Consider the following 6,000-nt stretch of genomic DNA (forward strand, 5'->3'; position numbering starts at 1 on the left):
TCCCCAAAATATCATTATTGCCAGGGCTGAGAAATACTTCTCTAAAAGGCTTCTATTTAAAAACTTACTGCAATGTTACATACACATAGAAAATGCACAGATCAGAAGTAAACAACTCAGTTCACATCTGTGAACTGCACACATCCGGATCAAGAAACAGAACATTGTCAGCATCCCAGGAGCCTCTCTGAGGTCTCATTCCAGCCACTTTCTATCCCTGAGGGTAACCATTATTCTGATTTACAACAGCATATTCTGCAGTAAAGGACTAACTTGGCACTGTGGGCAGTCCAAATCCTACACATTCCAAAGAAAGGTTTGGCCCTTGTTCATTTCCTAGGAGACAACCTATAAGGCCTGATAGTGTCTTTTTTATAGCTGGGACTTTGGGCCATGTACTACAATGAAATTTTTAGTGGGGTCCTGGGCTACATAGTAATGGCTTGACCTATGGAGGGGCTGGAGACTGAAGTCCAGCCAGGCAGGGAAGTCAGCCCTGCCTATGTGATCAACTCCCAATGAAAGTCCTGGACACCAAGGGTTGGATTAGTTTTCCTGGATTACAATACTCAGTGTGTGTCATCACACATCATTGCTGGGAGAAGTAAGTGCTCTCCCTACTATTGCACTGATAAGGACAATGGAAACTTGGGCCTGGTCTCTCCTGGGCTCTGCCCTATGTACCTTTTTCCATTGCTGATCTCGATCTGTATCTTTTCATGGCAATAAACTATAACCATGAGTATAAACTATGGCAATAAACTATAACCATGAGTTGTGAGTCCTTCTAGCAAATCATTGAAACTGAGGGTGGCTTGGGGGATCCGCAAATCCACACAAGTTCATTTGAAGGCCTCTATTTTGAAGCTTATCCACAACATCATTATCACACCTAAAAACGTAACAATAATTCCTTAATATTATCAAATACCCAGTTTGCATTTAAATATCCCTAATTCGTGATATTTTAGAAAGATTGAGTCAGGATTCAAAATAAGGTTCTTGCTGTTAGGGTGGGGCTCATAGCATGGGTGGAGAAAGAATTCTCAACACAAAGATTAGGATAGAAAGAAGTAAAAAGTTTATTTTACTTTTCCCTAATAGAAAAAGGGAAAAGGGCACAGCCCAAAAGTGACAGAAAGAGGGAGTGCTGACACTGAGGCCAAGAGGCTTGAGCTTTCTATTGGGGGGTGATAAAGGGGTAAAGAAAATTTGTTGCTATAGGCTGATTAGCAGGAGACAGCTGCGAGATGTTAGGGTGCTCATTTTCCCCTTTTTCTTGTCCTTGAGGCAGTCTTATCAGTCTCCCCTGGAATGTGGGCTGGCTGGACTGGTTTGGGGGATGTCGAGGAGGAGGATTTACACTCCCTTTCTGTCTGCTCAGCTCTTTTCCAGTGCTGTGAAAACAGTCTCCACAGAGGGTTAATGTTAAAAGACAGTGAGTTAAGGCCCATGTGGTCAATCTTAAAGACAGTGATCTTTCTCTCCTTTTTCCATCAGATAATTTATTTTTCCCTGTTAGACAGTTTATTAATAAGGCTGTCCTATCACCTACATTATATTTTGTTGACATATTTTTAAGACTGCTTTAATCCATAGGATACCCCCTATATAATTTTTTTTTTCTTTTTGCAATTTGCTTGTTGAAGAAATTTTTTGGTGGAGTTTCCTACACTCTGGATTTTGTTGAACGCATCCCCAGAATGATGTTTGCATGTCTTTCTATTTTCTGTATTTCCGGTTAGATCTAGAGGCTTAATCAGATTCAGGTTCAACTTCTTTGGGAAATGCTTTATTATATATAGTAATAAGATGATAAATTCTAATATATATTAGAGTTTTATAAACTACAATATAAAGGCTATTGATTAAAGAAGTTAAAGAATCAGAATTCGTAATAGGTTTACATTCCATATTAAGATGTCATTACTATATTTAAAGTTATTTTCCTAGATTAAAACAATTTGTCACTGGACCTAGTGAAGGTGTGTTAAAAGATTTGCATCTTACTAAGCCTCTAGTTTAAAGATGCTAAAGATTGCAGTTCAGTGCTAAAATATCTGAAAAAAATTACAGAAGGAAAAATGTGTACCCGTTTAGGCAATAAGAAACAAATATCCAAAAGCTGAATTGTTAGAAATTCCAAATTTGGTGGGATTTGAATTAAGATGCTACACCTTTCTTTTATTCAGGTTATCCTTGTCACGGGAGGAGTAACATTAAAGATATTTGAAAGGAATGAAGTAGAGATTCAATGGGGTTGGGATGCGTTTTGAGCAACAAGATTCCTTGGTTTCCACCCCTTTAGAGCACAAGTCCATGTGTGGCCTTTCAGGTTAGTCTACCAGTTCTCTTCTTTTCTGCCCGCTTCCAGCCTGGTGTTCAAATTTCTCTCTGCTTCTGTCCAGTCTCCTGGCCCACTGCTTTGCTTCCACTGTCCTGCTCAGAATTTATTTCCACCTCTCTGCCCTGCACACTTGGCCTGACTCCAAAGTGGTGTGGCCCTTGACTCGGCCTGGGGACTTGCTCCTCAATGCCCGACCACACCCCTTCCCAGACACTCCCCTGGCAGAGAGGGTGGGGCAGGTTGGGTGTCATGTGGGTGTCTTAGGGACACTCGTGCCATAAAAGAAGGTGTGATTTAATCACACCCAGCTATTCTTCTATCTCAAAAGTCAGGAAATAGTCTTACATGATAAATTTTGGAGTTTTATTAACGGAAAAAAAACCACAAACTCTATAAAATAATTTAAAGAAGTTTATTCTGAGCTGACTATATGTGACTGCAAGAACGTGGACTCAAGAGGTCCCGAGAAAATGTGCCTGAGGTGACCAGGTTACAGTTTGGATTTATACATTCATGGAGATTGGAATTACACCTAAAATCATAAATCAATACCTAGAAGGTGTACATTGGTTTGGCCTGAAAAGATGGGACATCTTGAAGCAGAGGACTTACAGGTTATAAGTGGGTTCAAAGATTCTTTGATTTGAAATTGATTAAAGAAATGAAGCTTTGTTTAAAGGCTTGGAATGTTTTAAGTCATGATAAGAAAGTCTGTTGATCTGAGACAAGCCACTGGGCATATATGCTGGCTCAAGTGATCTTCTAAGCAAATTGATGGCCTGCAAGTGATTTCAATTTCTCTCTGCATAGCCTTAGGCCCTGTTAATAATTTAGTATCTTATTTTCTGAGGCATGTCCAGCCTTCCTTCCCTTCATGGCCAGGAATTCAGTTTTAAGGTTTTTCTGGGGTCCCCTTGGCCAAGAGGGGGTCCATTCAGTTGGTGGGGAAAGCGGGCAGCTTAGGGTTTTATTTTAGTTTACATATTTCACTTTTAATTATACTTTCTCTGTTTTTCTTTTTCTCAGTAAGTAAGGCTCATAGAGGTATATTTTAAATACAGTAAAATTCTCCCATTGAATGTGTATAGTTCTTTGAATTTTGACAAACACATACAATCATGTAATCTCTACCATAATCAAGATATAAAATATTTCTATTACCCCAAAGTCTCTTCCTGTCCTTTGCAATCAATTCCCTTTGCCCATTCCCACTCTCTAGATACCGATGACCTATTTTCTGTCCCTATGGTTTTGTCTTTCCATAATGTCATGTAATCATACAGTTTGTGGCCTTTCTGTTACAGAATAGTATCTCAATTGTTCTTTAAGGCAAGTATTTTCTCAGTGGCAATATTAGCTTTGAAATTCTAATGAAAACCAATGAGAAATTATGATTCTGGTTAGAAACATTAGTCTTAACAAACCACTTTCAAGAGCATGTCAATTTTATTACATGAAGCATACCTGGATTCAATATTATCTGTCTATGCATATAATTCATGAATGTGAGAGACCATGCGTAACAAACTAATGATTTACTTCTCAGTGAGGGTGGAGATAAGGGAATCATAGAATTACCCTGGGAATTTTTGCCAGACTGCTCCCCTCATTCCCACCCCAAATAGAGAATTACAGATACAAATGTTTCGATGCTGTGTTTATTGCTAGTGTTTCATCAGTGCTGCTGCTGGAGTGAAAGACCAAGGACAACTGGATCTGCATAGAAAATTAGTGTTTCCACGGCACCTGTGGCGTAGGTTGACTCAACTGAATGAGTCAGTAGGCATGAGTTTGGTGAAGAGGGGAGGGAAATCATTCCAGGCAAGTGAACAGCATGTACAAAGACCCTGTGGCATTGTGCTGCACTCGATTAGAATGAACTCAGGGCTGACATTCGCTGTTTGCACTTGTCAGACCATCAAGATGTTTAGCATTCATTCAGATTGATAAGACTATGTGCCTTACCAATTGTTATTTTATTTTATTTTTTAGCAGCATGGTCTCACTCTGTCATCTAGGCTAGAATGCAGTGGCCCAATCATAGCTCACTGTAACCTTAAATTCCTGAGCTCAAGTGATCCTCCCGCCTTAGCCTCCTGAGTAGCTAAGATTACACCTGGCTATTTTTTAATTTTTTGTAGAGACAGGGGTCTTGCTATGTTGCCCAGGCTGGTCTCAAACTCCTGGGCTCAAACGATTTTCCCACCTCAGCCTCCCAAAGTGCTGAGATTACAGGCATGAGCCACCATGCCTAGCCTGTTAAATATTTTTTAATATCCCCACTGAATGTGCTATATAGCCAGCTAGCCCCAGGCAGTTAGGCTGTTGCATACTTGAACCCTTATAGAAGCAAGGGCTGGAGGGAAGGCACTTGAACCCAGAGACTCCTGTCCATAGAGTACATACCAGACTGAGTCATTCATAGTAAGACTTCCTAGAGAGGCCAGGCCTGCGTGGCTTAGAGCAATAAGTGCCATGGGCAAAATTTGGGTCCTTAGAGTCGTTTTCCTGGGGCCACCAAGAAAACCAGCTGAACCAAAACCACTTATGAAAGTGCCTGGCACAAAGCAAGTGTTCATTAAATAGTCATTGATCTGCTGAGTGGCAGAGGACACTCAGGCATCTCTATTATTTACTGTTCTTCTGAAGTCATGTCTCTGGTTAGTGCCTATTTTACTTATCAACCTAGGTCTGGCTCAATACAATTCCATTTTGATTTCAAATGCTTAGAGATGAGGAAGAAAGTAATCCAACTGAAGTGGCCAGCTAGTCCATGGGTATAACTGACTAGAACTTGGTTTAACGATTCAAAATCAATGCACTCTCCTGTTTTAATGAAAATTCTTGCGCGTGAGCACACACACACACACACTCACTCACACACACGCCTGCCCCAGAAAAAAGAGAAAAGAGTGTTTGTGTCCCTGGAAGCAGGCTGATTAAATTCTGGGTTTGGGTCTCAGTTTATTAAGTCCTGGTTTGGCCTACAGCAGCAAATAAATATTGCAGATGAAGTGGATATAAAAAGAAAAAGCCCACACACCTAATCACATTTCAGTACAACATCTCAGAGAAGGCTGGTATTCAAGACTTTTATGATGCGATCGTTGGCGTGCCCTCAGTCTACTGCCAGGAGCTCCCCTGCATCTGCAAGTGTATGGAGGAGGATCCCATGCCGTTTACTGATTTTCCAGAATAAAGAAACTGAAATAGCTTTAGTCTAGGAGATCCTTATCTCAGGACTGCTAGAATGTTCTTCGCTACATAAATGACTTCCTTTTATTATATTTCTCTCCTACGCTGGTAGGAAGAATAATTTACAGAATGTTATGGGTCTCGTTTTTTGTGACAAAAATGGGCGGCTGCTCTAATTTCAGTGGGGGAGGGAGAGAAGGTTCCGGAGCTGCTCACTATGGCGAATTAGCTGGATTCTTGCTAGCACTTTTGCAGTCTAAATAGGGTAAGTTACATAAATGCAATTTGGACTGAGCTGTCTACTTGCGAATATAACTTAGATTTTTCTGCCTCGTAGCCTTCAAGATGGAGAACTGGAAATTAGCAGATTAAAAAAAAAAAGCTTTCACCCTTTTTGCATTAACAAAAGATTAAGTGAATGAGCATCAGCCATTAAAATCCTCTGAATGGAAAGTGCC

The sequence above is a fragment of the Lemur catta genome, chromosome 16, assembly GCF_020740605.2.
Source record: "Lemur catta isolate mLemCat1 chromosome 16, mLemCat1.pri, whole genome shotgun sequence".
NCBI lineage: Eukaryota > Metazoa > Chordata > Mammalia > Primates > Lemuridae > Lemur > Lemur catta.